Genomic DNA, 17,662 nt, shown 5'->3' with positions numbered 1-17,662 from the left:
AAAAACAAGATCTGCAATGTTTTAAATGGAGATTTAACATGAGCTTGCATGTGCACTCCTTTAACTTAAACAAGTTATTAATATGGAAACATTAATTAATTTAAATGGAGGGTGTCTGTTTTGATCCAAAAGATAAAAAATTGTCAGCCTGCTTTAGTGGAATACGCCATCACCCACAAGAAGACAAAGAAAACAAGGAGAAATATGACACTGGTTAGAGACAATAGATCTGTGAAAACAGCCAGCCAGTAATTCCAACTACCAGCTCAAACAAGAAGACAAATGGAGGTTGTAGCTTTTACCATTAAGAAACCAGTTAGAGTTCCATTTTGTGCCAGTACAGTTCTGCCAAAAAGAACTTTCAGTTCCAACTTGCTCTGTCGGTCCTCTCCATAGAAATATTTTTGGCTTGTATATGCAAACAAAGTGACAATGAAAGTTACATTCCAATGACCTTGCCTTTGAGATGGTGGTGACACATCCTAGAAGAATTAGAAAGTTACACTGAGGGCTGTAATGCTATTATAACCCGTTGTGAGCCAATCCAATCTGGGTGAGATATTTCCTATGCTGTGCTCTCAGAGTGATGCATCCAGCTAATTGTAAACATCTCATATAGAACTGCCACCTGCTTCCCTGAGTTACATCATCCACAGTTAATTTATATTCAGGTGGCATGCACAACATTTTCTCTTAATTTCTGCATAACAGTTCATTTTCTTTGGTTAGAATCAGCATTTCTCTCAGAGCATTTTGTAAAAGCACAGTTCTGTCATACATAACCTGTACAAAAGCCCCAGAACCCATAACAGATCTATTAAAGGGAGTATAAATAATAACAGAGAAGAAAAACTTCCCAGCGAAGAAAGACATTAAAAAAAAAAAATCTAGATTCCTGGTTTGAACACAAGGCTGTCTCTTTAAAGCAGAAACACCACCAGTTCATTATGCATTCTCTCAGTGTCCTAGTTGTGAAGGGGAGGTGGGTAGGGGGGAGCACAACCTTAAATTCTTCAGAGCTGTCCTGGTTGGTTTATCTACTGTGATTTACTGTTGTGATTGTTGAGTAGCTGACCACTGATTTTAACACTAGGGTATAGAGGAGACAGATTGACATAGGTTTCATTAAAATTCAAGAAACTCAACTCCACAGAGAGCATGACTAACTTCCTTATACATGACAGGAATCCCCACAGATGCTACTTCACCCTTGCTAAAGGAATTAAGTCTACCAAAAGAATCCCTGTCTATAAGCAGCCAATTCCCCAAATCTACAGGCTCATCTGCACAGATATTCTTTATACTGTCATTCTTAAGTACCTTAGGGTAGCTCTGAAAGACAGGGGGCCGAGAGGGACCAGCCGCTGCTGCCTTGACTACCCCTCAAGCATGCTGGTGGCGTGGGGATGATGGGATTATAAAGTAAACATAATAAAACACAGGACCAGGGCATCCGGTGGACACAGTCTATTTGCTGACTCCTCTTTGCCTGGGAAGAGCTGAGATGAAATTCTTATTATAATTACGCAGAATCCCTGCACCAAATTGGCAGTTATTAAACTATTAGGCAAACGCACAAATGAGTATTGTATTTGGCTCCTGGTCCAATTAACTTCCTTTCTTCTTCTTATTTCTCTCTGCTCTCTGGCATTATGCTCTTACATTCCACATTTCATCTTCAAATATTTAAGTTGTCAAGGAAAAAATAAACTAGCCATCATACATTCATTATATTGTGTCAAATAGGACATGAAGGAGACAGCTTTCTTTTTTCCTGTCCTCTGCTCTTGTCAATCAAAAGCACAGTAATTAAAAGAGGATGGGGAATGCTTTCAAATTAAGAACAAAGGAGGAGGCATTTTATAGGAAGAAGAGAAGAGTAATTAAAATAAATAAATAAAGGCTCTAGCTGTGTCTATTGTCCTCAGATGAGCTGTTCTGAACTGTGGTTTCACCAGCTCACCTGCTCCCCTTCACCCCCTACTCATTCTCCTCGAGTTTCTCCTGAGAAAATACTGCAGACAGCATGTGTTATCTACACTCCTTAGCACATTCTTGGAGTTTAATATAATGTTAAATACTTGAACACAATGAAGATGTGAACTAAATTTTTCTCATTTTCCAGATTAGACAGGATTAGGACAAACTGAAGACACAAACATTTAGCATGTATAGAATCATCAACAGAGAGACATTACATAATCATCATTTGGTTTTTCTTAAATTAGAAATATTTTCCCTCACCTATGCTTCATTCCACCAGCTGTGACTGAGTCATTCTTTCTTCATGATAAATCAGTTAATAATGGAAGATAGGAAATGGGATTTAACTTTTTGGCCAACTTTGAATCTTGATCACCATATCTATAGGACAATAAGTTTTTAAATAATTGGCATATCCTATAAAAGCTCTTGTAATGAAAATAAGTCAAAACATTCTTCCTAGGTCTTCCAATTCCTGGAAAACAGGGAATAGATCTTTCTGTCCTAGAAAAATGAGATGTGAGTGTTATTCACTGGGGAAATCCTGGTTTATGGGATTATATTAGAGCTGCTACTATTCAGTTATATTTTTAGTTATGTTCATATATTCACACCAATATATATAATAATTTGTCATTATTCTAATTTCAACATTACATTTTAGCTTTTATGCTGTGTGTGTGTGTAGTTTCATATTATGCATGTAATGATGTGTTATTAAAGTTAAAAGTCATTACAGTACATAATTTTTAATAAAATAATTTACATCCTACAAGTGTGAAGTTATCAGTTACACAAACACATACACACACACTTTCTCTCTCTCTCTCTTTTCAGATGGAAAACCCAGAAGTGCAGCTATTATGTTTTGTCTTTAAAAGAAATCATAAACAAAAGTGTTCCATCTTATTTCCATTTATTTGAGGGTATGGAATCAGGTGATAAGCCCTGGAAAAGAGAAAACTTACATATAAAAATATTCTACAATACGATGCTTGCTTAATTAAAATAAAAATGTATTTTTGGACATAAAATAAGTTATAGAAATGCTTATGATAATTAAACAACAAAAATTCATGCCATTTTGGCCCAAGCACTTCAAATTCATGTAAGAATCAATGCAAAATGTTTTTATACTATAGCATAATATAAAACTAAGTAAAAATGCATATAAGACAATATTTTATAGAACAGTGGACTAAACTTAAAACCATTGCTAATAGAACTTTTCATTCATATGACACTATAATAAAGCCAATTAGGAGACTGGAGTTGGGGCCCAATTTTGAATTGGCTTTCTCTGCTGTAGTTATGGTACTTTCATGCCTATTTATCTGGGTAGTTATTTCCCCTGACAACCGTACAATGAGTTTTTTACATAATTTTATGAGAACCATGTTATAACAATGAATTAGTAACTCCAAGATTCCAAGTGAATATTTTGCAGCTTTATTGCAAGGCTTTGTGTCCGAATTCTGACTAGCTGGGGCCTCTGGAATGAATGGTAATTACATAGATGCATCTGCTAACCTGTTCTCTTCGAGCTTAGTACTAATTTTAAATTTCCCTCACTACTGAAAGCAGACTGAGTTTAAAATCAGCAAAAATTACGGTGAAATTTTGGTTTTTCGCATCAAGCACATAATTTCTGAAGAAAATTTAAAAAAGGTGATCACATAAGGATATCTGTGATGAAAGTGGTCATCTCCCTAGCTCATGGTATATTTAGAAACAAGAAGAACCTACCTTTGAGATATTCTTGAAAAACAAAAAAGGAAAAGGAAAAGATCAAGAAAGAGAAAGATAGACTCATCTTGAGTTTGGCTTCACTCCTTCAGTACTAAGTATATGTCTGGAGCTGGAGAGGCTGGGGGTTGTCCATCACTGAAGTATGTCAGGTACCCACTGCAAATTGTCCTCTGCATAAACCCCAAAGTCATTTTTCACAAAGGAACAGGGTGTGGCTGGATACACATCATATCCAAGGGTCTTGGCTATACTTGTGAGTGAAACATTTGAGGTAGGACTAGAGCTGATTCTGTGCTTTTAGAAAAAATATCACTTGTTTATTGCACCAGGCAGATATTCATTCTCCAGTGAGAGGAACAAAAGCTAAATACAGAAGTTAAACAACAAATTATAGTTCATATATTCTCATTATTTGTGACTGTTATATTCCATAAGTTGTGGTGAACACTGAATTAGCAAATCCTAAACTATATGTGAACTTCCCATCATAACATTTTCATCAGCCAATCAATACAAAACCAAAATGCGGGTGTGTTTCTGTTTAAGGACACTTTATATCATACATATTGTCCATTCATTAAGATTGAACTCAGGTCCAACAGCATTGCAACTCATGCCTGAACAAAGTTTATCTTACTCTCTTTGTTAGGCACGTTACAGCCTTCCTGCACTTGGGAATTTTAGACAGCATTTAGCACCACACTTGAGGACCATTTTAAACAGAAAAATTGACAAGAAAAGGCAGAAAAAAATGCCAAAAAAAAAAAAAAAAAAAGTGGCACTAAATAGACTGTCAAAAGGACACTTGTTTGGAGTATGAAATCTAAAATAAGAAGGCAGAGCTTTCCTTGTTACCCTGAAACAGACACATGTGCACTGGCTGACTCAAGTTTTCACAGAACTATGCATGTCACATATGACTACAAAATTGCACAAGTATTGATTTGGGGGTTACAAATATATTTTATTGGATAGGTGGCTTTGTGAATACAGAATCTACAAATATGAAATCCACTAATAATGAGAATGAACTATATTCCTGCAATCTTGCCCCCACTATAGCCTCTATCTAGATCCTTTGCAAGCATGCCACTTCATAATTAGCAAAAATACCAAAGTCACCTTCTTGGAGCCTCTGTCTCAGTTACTTGACCCCCCACACAGCCCCACATCCCATTTTTATTTTTATTTTTTTGGTGTTTACACTTCTTGGGACAAGAAATGCTTTTCTGGCCTTTGCCTAGGCAATACCACAAGTAGCTTTTACAATAGCAGCTTTGTTTGGGTCCCTCTGTCAACCAGGGAAAGTGAATACAATGGAAACCTGGAGTCTTCCAGCAAATTGTCTTCACTCTTAGCACTGCCATTTGTAGCTACATGGGGTTCAGGGTGTGGTTCTGATATAATGAAATCTAGGACTAGCTCTCAAGTAGAGACTTTGGAAGCACAAGGAACCCAGCAGCTAATTCTAACATGGGGAATGTAAATAGACACAATTTGGAATTACTGAAGTAAACAAAGTTAGGAAGAATGAGAAAGCTGCTAACTTTTAGGGCCTCTTTATTATATCTAAAACTTAAAATTAAGTGAATATGATTAATAATGGAATTCTTATAGTCATATTTCCTATGGGTACTTTTCAAATTTTAACTCATCCATGAAATCAAATGCATATTGGGAAATTTTTATGATCTCACACAGTTAGAACTTATTGGGAAGTTTCCAGATTCACAAAAGGCCCCCCAAAAAGAATTATGTATGAACTTTTTTCTACATCAGGTTTTTCACGCAAGTGCCTTGTGGATGATGCGTGTGTGTGTGTGTGTGTGTGAGAATATATACATACATTTATATGTGAATACCAATTTGTCTAATGTGTAATGTCCTCTTCAAAGGATATTAGGTACTTTATGATGACTCCATTTCCCACCCTAGCTTGCTCAGGTTCCTTTCAGGTATTCACAAAGAACGAACTTTTCAGAAGCCTTCTACCATCTGCTACAGTTTAGCAACTCTTATGTATTCCAAAATATGAGGATTCATCTCAATTACCTGATATAATTAAGTAATTCAATCCTATTTAATAACGTGGTAACAAACAGAATTATCAGAGTTCCTAACGTAGGTTAACATTGATGATATTGTTACCAGTTGGAGACAGTGTCATACCAGATGTTCTTACTGGGAGTTACAAAGTAACCACAAAGCAAACATGTAGACAGGGACATCTCCAAATACTATAAAGATTTCTAATTTATGGAAACAATCTTCAGACCAATAGGTAATATACGAACACTTATTGTAAGAATATTTCGTATAATATAATGACTACAACTATATAAGAAAGATCAGACCAGGTGCGGTGGCTCACACCTGTAATCCCAGTCCTTTGTGAAGCTGAGGCAGGAGAATTACTTGAGGCCAGGAGTTTGAGACCAGCCTGGGTAACAGCGAGACCACATCTCTACAAAGAACTTTTAAAATATCAGCCAGGCGTGGTGGTACACAGTTGTGGTCACAGCTACTCAGGAGTCTGAGGTGGAAGCATTGCTTGAGCCTGAGCAGTTGAGGCTGCAGTGAGCCGTGATTATGCCTCTGCACTCCAGCCTGGGTGACAGTGCAAGATCCTGTTTCAAAACAGGACACACACAAACAAAACAAAACAAAACAAAACAAACACACACAAAAAGTTAAATCTTTTGGAGCTTGGGCATGATCTCCCTATAACTTGATAACAAAACAAAATAGTGGCTACTGGGCTTCTTTTTCTCTTTCCTTTCAATAATTTGCTTCCAAAGGTAGAGCAGATGCCAAGAGGAAAATCTCCAGTCACTATATTTAAAATGGCTTGGCCTCTTTTTGGACCTTCTTCAAAATAATAATAAACACTGATTTGCTGTATTAATTTGTCCTAAAAGAAAAGAAAATGCACAATCAGTGACTTTTCATAGAAACATCTTCAGCTTGTTTTTACTTGATGATAATATCCATGGGATGTAGGATGAAGTCACAGAAATTGAGAGGAAGTAGTGACAGAGATAAAGGAAAGGAAACAGAGAAGTGCTGTTTCTGGGTTCATTTGCTATGAAGTATAGTTGAAAGCATATGAAAAGACGCAAGGGTATGGAGGCTTTGGAATTAAGTGTTGAAATTTCAGGGCACTCCACTACTAATTTTACCAATGTACCACAAACCAAAAGATTTCAATGAAAACTGCTCTTCTCAGTATGAATCTTTATATAAGTTAGAGACAAGCAATAGCCAGCTGAAATGGGAAAGGTTCCCTTGTCCCCCTGGGAAGGCGTGCGACAGGGGGAATGGCTCACTTCTTCAGTGCCCCGCTGCTGCTGCTCAACCTTTTAGGGGAGCATACAGACGGGCAGGGTGTGGGGTTCCGACCGCACGCGAGCATCTAGGGGTGAATGTCTACAGCTACGGAAGCCCCAGTGGGCTTATGCTGCCGTGAGTCTTTCAGTTTTGCCGTCTATATAGGTGGCTTGTGTTAACCAGCTCGATTAGACCCTCTACCTGTCGCAAGGGCAGAGGGCTTTCTGTATCCCAGGTTCTTGCCTTGATGTACCAGAAGAATCAGAGCAAGCCTGGGCTTGGAGAATGAGTGCAAGTTTTATTGAGTGGAAGTAGCGCTCAGCAGATGGGGGAAGCCAGAAGCCGATGGAGTGGGAAGATTTTCCCCTGGAGTTGGGCCACTCAGTGGTCTGGGCTCTCCCCCCACCGCGCCGGCCAAACTCCACATCGTTCCGCTGGTCGATGGCCTGCGAGTATGCCAGTGCCTATCCGTGTGCTCTCGAGGTCCTCTTGACGTCCAGCCGCTTGTGTGTTACTCTGTCGATGTGTTTCTCTGGATGTCCAGTCGCTTGTGTCTGCCTGCTGGGGCCTCAGGGTTTTTATAGGCACAGGATGGCGGCGTGGCAGGCCAGGATGATCTTGGGAAATGCAGTATTTGGGCACCAATGTAAGAGTGCCTGTCCTCACCTAGGTCCGTGGGCACAGGCCTGAGGGTGGAGCCCTAGCGAGGAACCACGCCCTTCCCTTCCCAGCACCTCCCTGCCCCCACTTCGGTAGCACAGTGATGCTACGTATTAGTTACAAAGAAACGCAAACTGGCAGACTGGCAGACCAGAGGCTGGGTTTTCTTCTAGTAAAACAGTTTTATTTGAATACGCTTTCCTTGGGATTTTAAAATTTGTTATTCACTCTACTATTATTAATACTTTATTCCTAACCACCATTACCCTTTTCATTGACTGGCTTTGTTTGTCTAAACGCTGGAAGCATTTGCATTTACAAACTATGGATTGAGACTAACAGGCAGGCAGACATGGTGTCAAATAATCCACAAAAGTGTACAGTAAAGTAGAATAGCCTTCTCCTTCTGGTGTCCATCTTCTGCCATTATGTTAAGAATTGTAGGTGAGATTATTGATAAATCTTAAGCATTTAAGGAAGGATAAATGTACATATTTTACAAGTAACATAACTCATTATCATGACTCCTGATGCCCTGGTGCAAAAGAAAAAGAGAAAAACAAAACCCTACAGTTCTCAATTTTTAAGACCAAAGTTTAATTAAGAAAGAGGAAACATATCATGTGGAGAAACTCAAGGACAAAAGAGTTCCTACGATCCAGAATGACTTTTAAGGCGGTTTGTTTTTGGTTGCTTTGCATTCTTGCTGTTTTATTTTCAGTAGTGGTTGGGTTGGGGGCATATTAGAGTATTTTGGATGGATGAGTTTTGCAAAGTGCCAGGCAATAAAACATCTGTTATAAAACATGTGTAATAGCTCTGGGGTATGGACCGAAACCAGTCAGTATTATTTTGAAGTGAGAGAATGAATGGCCAAATACATAAGCACAACCTGCTATTTATTATTATGATGATGATTATTGCTATTTTAAAGGATCATTTAATCCAAATAATTTACTTTTCCTATAAATTGCACATTTTACAAATATATTACCATAGTGACTATTTAACATATTCTTATAATATTCTATGTGACAGAAAAAGTCTGTACATTATACTCTAATCCTCTTAGTATTTCACTGGTTGGACATATTCTTGGAAATGGTGTAAAGATGATCATAAATTTATTTTTTCTTTGAAACACTTTGTTTAAAAAATAACCATTGAACATAGACTGTAGATAGCAAATTGAGCTAAGCACTTTAGTAAAATTTTAAAAAAAAACCTTAATATATTATCAACATCTCCAAAAGTTTAAATTATATTGAACAAAAACCATGGTTAAATAAAAGTGAAAGGGTTCAAAAGACTTTTCAGATTTAAGAAAAGCTTATTTAGGTAAAGGGGAGCAAGTGTAGTATAGGAAGCAGTAGGAATATATAATAAATATGAAGAATGCAGAAACTAGCATACTATGAGCATAGTGCATAGCAAAAACACAGCATCCTTTGAGCTAAGCTATGTTATGCAGCACTAAAATAAATATATATGACTTACAAACATTTACTTCTTACTCTGCCAATGTGCACCAAGGAACTAGGTAACTCTCAAAGACAGATGTCTTCTATATGGTGGACTCTCATTCTAGATTATTTCAATCTTGTAGTATCTTCATATCAACATATCGTTCCAGATTAAGGGGGGGAAAAAGCATAGATAATGTCAAACTAACTCTGAAATACTTTTTTATCCAGGAATGATACACATCACCTACACTAATATTCATTGACCAAAGCGAATCACATGATTATTACTTTAGTGAAGGAGAATCTGGGTGCCGTGGTTCATGCCTGTAATCCCAGCACTTTGGGAGGCCAAGGCCGGTGGATCACTTGAGGTCAGGAGTTTGAATCAGCTTGGCCAACAAGAGATGAGTGAAACCTCATCTCTACTAAATATACAAAAAAATTATCTGGGCATGGTTATGCACGCCTGTAATTCCAGCTACTCGGGAGGCTGTGGCACAAGAATTGCTTGAACCTGGGAGGCGGAGGCTGAGGTGAGCCAAGATCACACCACTGCACTCCAGCCTGGGCGTCATAGTGCAACTTCATCTCAAATAAAACAAAATAAAAAAAGTGAAAGAGGCATTCTTGGAAGAAGAAGAAACCTAGAATTTTGCTAATAACTAGTCATGTTTACCATACCACTGGATTATGGATTGGTAAATTTTATTTTAACATTATCCAATGCACTAGTTCAAAATCAATGATCAATTACATAATGTTTTCATTATGTAATTGATTATCATTTATGTAAATTATGATATGCATAATACATTATACATATACATAATACAGTATGTGTGTCATTTCAATGATAATCAATTACATTATGTCTAAGCAATTTATATACATCGCCCCAATTAACACTAAATATAGCATCAGCTTTGCTTGTTAACAATGTGCTAAAATACATATGCAATAAAACTTCTTCAAACGAACCCAAAAGGTTCTGGAAAAGAATGTTTTTATAGCTATCATTTTAACTGTATTCCTGAAACCACTTCAAAATAAAAGAAATTCTTGGAGACCAAAACAGAGAATGATTACTTGCTAATAGAGGGTAGCATATGCTGGTGAACTCACTGGGGCAACTGTCAAAGAAAAAATTACACTAGTTTTTCAGAATATATCTAGAATATTTCACTCAATTAGAAAATAATCTTTTTAAAGCATGTTCCTAGATAAGGCTGTAGAGAAAGTATCAAGAAATCCCACCCACCCCCTGAAAAAATGCAGTGACAAAATTTAAAACTATCATTCATTTGGATATTTAAAAGCATATTTCTAACTTCTTCATAAAATATGACATGAGAAGTCTTAAGGCCTAAAAATTAGAGTTTTAACAGGACATGAAGAATAATAAACAAAATCATATATAATTTAAAAACAGAAAAATCAGAACTACAAAAAAGGTAATAGCCATTGTAATTATGAAATAAAGATATGAACATACGATGTATGTAATATGAGGGCAAGACACTATTAAAAATGACAAAGGTCACTTGAAACTGAATCAATGGCAACTTTTACTTAGAATTTATCATTGTAATTAGAAACTAAGGGTTTCTAATGGTTAAATACATTAGATGTAGCTAAAGAAACAATTGGGAAATTGGATGATACATCTGAAGGAATCATCAACTCTGATTTTTAACATTTGAAAGCTTTAAATATTCTGGCCATAACCTTTTTCAAATTAATGCTGGTTTAAAAAGTGGCTCACAGAATTTCTGAGTATTTAAAAATTGGCTCTTGAAAGTTCGTATAGATCAAGTACAGTATGTCTGAATATAGTATAGATAATCAACAAAAAGGATATAAAAGTGAATAGAAAGGAAGGACAAAGTGATAAAGTCTAAAATGTATTTAATAAAAGTTACAGAAGGAGAAAGAGGTGAAGATGCAATTTTCAAAGAGAATGTAAGTAAGGGTTCTTCATAGTTAATAAATGATACATGGTTTTAAATTCAAGAAGGGAAATGAATCCCAAGCAGAATCAATTTTTTAAGAACCTGTGAACCTACAGAATCTAAAAGACAAATAACATATCCTAGAACCAGCCAGAGATTACCTACAAAATAGTATTTATTATATTTACAGCTAATTTCTCAAAAACAGCAGAGCAAGCCAGGTGACAGTGAATAATGCTTAAAAGAGAATGACCAGATATGGGACCATCCCCCCCCACAGGAATCAATGCAGAGATTGTGTTGTGGAGCCCTGTAACCTATCCCTGCTCTTTTGCATTAAGCGAACAACAATAGAAAGTGGGAGCTCTCTCCTTTCATCTAAAGAGTGAGAGCAAATTGTGGAGAGGAGGGATGTAGAAAAGGGGATTTCTTAAATCTGTGAATCAAGTCCTAGGCAAAGTCTTAGGTAATATATATGCAAAATTGACAATAATCAGCATGATGAATGCTTTGAGAAATGAACTACAAAGTGATCTATGACCAAAGATTCAGCTTAGTCTCAGTGCAGTACACAAGTGAGACAAGCTAGAATAATTTTTCAAAAAATTCTCAAAAATAATAAAATAAAGGTAATAACACACTTTGACATTTTAAGACACTTCTAATATGATACTTATATGATAAGGGATATAGTCATTGCACTTTAATAAAAAGAATACAAAAGAATTTTATTTTGAATATTAATATGGTCCTCGTTAGGATATAACTTAAACATGTAGAATAGAACAACAGAATATGTCCTAAGAATGCAGAATAAAAACAGATGAAAAGTAAAAGTAGATAAATGAACTGAAAAACAAATAATAGCAAAAATGAACAAAGCCAAAAATTTGTTATTAAAATATATAATAAAATTTAAAAAGTGTATTAACAATATTGATTCACAAAACTGTGAAAAGGAATGAATAAACAACTTTGAGACTGAACAAAGTCTATAATTAATATACATAGATATTAAACAGATAATAAGAGAAGAAAACCTTTTTGTCAACAAATTTGATTAGGTAAAGTTGACATTCTTAAAAAAATAATAAAACGTTTTTAGAAATAAATTAAAAATTGAAAGAGAAAAACACAGAGGGACTATCACAAAGCACAACTGGAACAACTTGAGCATCAAAATAAATAAATAGCAATGAGTTAAAATGCGTCAAATAATTTTAAAAAAGAATCTATCAGTCTACAGCAATACATAAAAATAATCAAAGATTTTTCTTACAGGGGCCTATGAATGAATACAGAGGAAAAATGGAGCTGAAGTTTGCCCTTATGTGTTTTCTGCCCTCTGTTAATACATATTGCAGCTCTGTTTCTCCATCACCTTTGTCATTTCCTTACCCATCTCATCCTCACACTCAGAGACACACAGAGACACATTTAATTTATTATCTCTTATTCCAGTTTCTCAATACATGAGTGATTTCCCAAATCATTACTGTCTGAATTTCCAAAGATGAGGTCCCAATTTCCGTTAATCTTAGCAAACTCACTCATCAGGATGATTTCAATATCATGTCATCTTTCCTGCTCCTTAATTAAAATGTGGTGCCCTATAGTTATTCGTAAGTTTCAAAGTTATGGTTCACTTATGTTGCTCTGAACACCATTTTACATCATAAGGTATTTTAGGTTGATAACTGCTCTACCAGTTATGTACTCCAGGGCAATAATTTGTCTGAGCTTGAAAGGAAGCTGACTTGATCCCTTGGAAAGCTTAGCTGGTCCATATTGATTTAACTTGCCAGAGAGCCTTGCTCCCAACTCTGTCTCGTGTGCCTATACTATGGACAGGTTTAGCAACAGACCAGTCTTTTTCTGGTCATCACTGTTAATCTAGGCAAAATGTAACATTTTGATAATAAATCTCCCATATTCCAGGATATATTTTTCCATGCTAAATATCCCAAATTCTCAATTATTTTATCCATTACACATAAGATGTAACTTCCAGACCCTGGATCATCCTAGTCATCTTTTTTGTATTTGCTCCAAGAAGTAGACAGGAAGTCAATAGTGGGACAAGCATCCTCTAATTCCACTTGTTTATAACTTGTCACTTCCATTAATATGTAAAATATATGAAGACAGGCACCCATATTAGGCACATGTGAATGAATATTGTCTGTTATTGTTGTTCCTGAGGCATTATTTTTAGGCTAATTACCTGAATTCTTTCCCAAACTCTTTTAATTATAAAATTAAATTTATTTTGTGTCTCCAACTCTCAAATACCTAACAGTTAGCGATTTCTTAATCTCTATCATAGTTTTTGAAAGAATGGGTATGTGATATTGATGTACTATGATTTTAATCTGAATTCCAAGACCCCAAGTATTTCTTAGACCATGCAGCCTAGACTGGGACAATGACTTGCATATTACAGTATGTGAAATAAAGCCTAAATTTTTCAACTGGCTTATTGTTCCACAGAAATTTCAACAACATGAAGGAAATCTTAGAATATTGTGCTATTATTGTTCATCTTTTTTCTAAATAGATCTTCCTGGTCAACTAACTGTGTTAATATGTCATGATCATTACATGATCATTACCTTATTTTTATGTTTGCCTTTTGAATGTGTTTACTGGAGCTGGAGTTAAAGTTATAAACTGTCTTGTCAACAAAACTTTCTGTAGTAACTTTTCTGCATAATGTATTTTTTATTTTACAACCTCTGGACGTGCTAGTTACATCAATTACTTGAACTCTTTCCGCCCTCCCATTCTTCAGTTCTACAAATATTGTCTACATCCTCATGGATCCATTGTAACCACATAGTACTTACGATTTTTTGAGGTCAAGGACAACTTGTGTCTCCTGAATCTAACACACAGTGGCTATCTCAGCACAACAGCTGTGTTAGTAGTAAAGGAACTGCAAGGCAAGAAGAGTAAAGAGAGGAGGGAAGAAAAGGAAAGGGAAAAATAGTGGAGAAAGTATTGACTAGCGGAGAAGAATTTGAATGCAAGTTTTATTAGACTGAGGCATTCTCTATAGACGCGTAGGTCCAATTTTGTAGCTTTCCTTTATGATCATCACACTTCATGACAAAAGCAATTGAGTGATATCTCTTCTAATTCTCACTGTGGCAGATCTTCCTTATTTTGGAAAGAGAAATGGTTTACAAGCCTTTGCTAATCATTATACTGGAGAGACATTACAAAGGCAAAATGTAGAGAAAATGGGTTTGGACTGGATCTCTCTCTTCTCTGGCTGCCAGCAGTGAAGAAGGAAAACAGTATTGTAAATGTGATTTTATTGTCCTGTGACTATTAGTTGGGTAGCACATTTGGTCCTAGCACTTACCCAGATTGTTAGTAAATGAAAAAGAGAATCATTCAAGATTGGGAGGAAATCCAATCAGTCTTATCATTATAAAAGCACATTACCTTTGTGCTATGATTCCATCAGGTTCTAAATATTGATTTTGCTAGAATGCAGTCAAATAAGTAGAGTAAAAACCAGGGTTTGGTTTTCATATTTATGGAATAAAGTCTTATACTGAAAAATGTACACATTGTCTAATGTGCATTTTTTGTGTATTCTTCCTTTATGATTCCACAGACCTTTATGTTTCTATAATCACTCTTCTATGTTTTCACAGAAGAGGAATCCGAAGCATTCAATATGTCGTATAGAAACATGGAGTTTCACAAAGAGACCTTGAGATTTGAGATCAATCTCAAAGTTTGTGTGATGGCGTTTCCTATGCAATATGCATTTCATTACCTTCACTTTCAAATTTATGTTTCTTACTTTTAATAAACCTATGTAAAAATCACCTCTTCCAGCAAGCCTTCTGAAAGAGTATCCTATGCAAGTGTGCTCACTGACCTTCATTATAGCTGCTTTTAAGAAGAGATTGTATAGCTTATGTCTAACTTATACACTTGTTCAGGAGAGATGTCTGTTCCTCATCCACATTACTCAGATCAGGGCCACATATGTAGTAGATTTTCAAATCTCTTTAGGAGTTTTTCTTGGGAAAAGGATTTATGATTCCTGGAGAGGGAATATATGATGATCAGGTATTGGTGATCCAGAGAAAGTTGAGCTCCAGGTTCTGAAATCGTCTCTCAAAGTCACCTTCAAAAATTTGTGTCAATGTGTGTGTATGTACGTGTGTTTATGTGTTTGTGCATATGCGTGTGTGTGTGTGTGAGAGACAGAGTTGCCTTTTCTGTTAATTAACTTCAATGGGCTATGCCTGAAGTAGTTCAATGGTCTTAGTGAGTGGGGCTTGAAGCAATACTTATTATACATTTTTTGTGAAGTATAAAGTCCTGTAAACAGGCAGGATAGTAAGAAAGAGACACAAATGATAGTAGTTACAGAAGAAAAAAAAATATTTAAAAGGGAAATAAGAAAGAAAGAACCCGAGAAGACACATTTAAAATGATCAGTGAAAAAAATCTAGAAAATATCAAAAGTGACTATTTCACTTATGGCCAAATAACTTTTAAACTTTTTGAAACTGAACACATAAAAATTTAAAGAATTGAATATAAAATGCCATGTATCATTTCTACGCAAGAAGCCAAATTATATCGAGTCCCTTTCAAATCATTGTACACAGCAGAATGTGCAGCAGAAAGCACAATCTGTTCTTCAGTGAATTATTAGAAACCCCTTAATAGAATCTCATTCAAAATGGGCTAAATCTGTTTCAACAACTTTAAGGATCCTGAGTCCAGGGCAAGATTCATGTGCATAGGTGATCTGGCTTCCATATTCCTCATGGAATGAGTCTATAAATTATCTAGCAGAAACTAACCAATATTATCATAGCAAAAGAGGTTTCTAAAGTTCAAAGTTCAAAATATTTTTCTGAAGTTTTCTGCATTCTGGAATATAATAATTAGTAGAATAAGAATTCATATTATAGTTCCATTAAAATATCCATTTTTAAATTTCTATGGATGCCTATCCAGTTCAAAGTAGGGAATGTAAACACAAGCACTCTTGTGTTTATGTAGTTTGCATACACTAACTAAGATACAGTTATATAGTAATCACTCCGAGTAACTTTAGTAAGATGTAAAACATTGGCTGGGCATGGTAGCTCACGCCTGTAATCCCAGCACTTTGGGAGGCTGAAGCAGGAGAATCACTTGAGCCAAGGAGTTCAAGACTCTGTCTTGAAAAGAAAATTTAAAAAATGATTTAAAACATTGATAGAGTGATACACAAAGTAATAATAAATCCCTAAATCCCTTCTGCGTAGATGTAGATCACCCTTCCCTCTGCTTAACATTATTGTATAGAAATGTGTAACATACATATACTATATAATTAATTATAGATTTATATATAATATGGAAGATTTTGAAAACTGAGCTGTATAGTTTACATAATATACACTTATGTATTATATATAGTAGTATATACCTATGAAACGTATACATTGATGCCTTTTGTCATGATGAATATGGAGGAACCTATATTATTTGTATTTGGTAAACTCTATAATGTTCAAATAACTGCAATTAATTTTTTTCTTATAATAAATACACCGGCAATAATAAAATATATTATCAATATCAAAATTATTTTTATTGTCATGGTAAAATTTTAGACTAAAAGAGTTCTTGCATATATTCTTACATATACTATTAGTTTATATATACATATGTATGTGTGTGTGTGTGTTTGTATAGTGTAGACCCAACTGCAATCTAGATTTTGTAACAAGAGTAAGCTATTTAGATTAACACATTCCTCCAAGAGAAAATAGTGCATGTCCAAGCACTGTTAGTGTCTGTGGTTGATTAGAATCAAGTGCACTTTCTACAAAAATGTTCTAATTAGGGGGCAGTATATGACTGATATCAATCTTGTTCATAGAATAGTATGTTTTAACTTCCTGGTAATCAAATTCTCCTATTTTTTTGGGGGGGCTACATTTCTGCCAATATATTATTTGATATTCATCATCTTCTAATGAAACTTTAAACATTGAATTTTTGAACACCAGAATCTATGTATCTTTGTCTTATTTCTTACTCTCTCCTCAGGTGCTTTTGGCCATGGCCTCCATGATCACATGTATGCCGAGCCTCTCCGATACTTTGCACCAACCTACATTATTCCATACAGTTTAAAACTTGTGTATTGCCAAATGTCTGCATAATATCTTTACTAATTTTGAACCTGGCTCGCTCTAGTTATACAAGTCAAAGTCATAGGAATCAGTCTCGGCATTTTCTTTTCCCTCATATACTGCAATGGACTTAATGTTATGTCCCTTTCAAATTAATAAGTTGAAACCCAACCCTGAATGTGATGGGATTGAATAGAGGGGCTTCTGACAGATGATTAGGTCATGAGAACAGAAATCTCCTAATTGGGGTTGGTATCATTATAAAAGAGACCCCAGAGAGTCAACTTGCCCCTTTCACCGTGTGAGAACACAGTGAGAAGGTGACATCTATGGACAAGAAATCAGGCCTTTACCAGAAACTGAATCT

Source organism: Piliocolobus tephrosceles, chromosome 18, assembly GCF_002776525.5.
Source record: "Piliocolobus tephrosceles isolate RC106 chromosome 18, ASM277652v3, whole genome shotgun sequence".
Taxonomy (NCBI): Eukaryota; Metazoa; Chordata; class Mammalia; order Primates; family Cercopithecidae; genus Piliocolobus; species Piliocolobus tephrosceles.
This window is presented reverse-complemented; position numbering follows the sequence as displayed.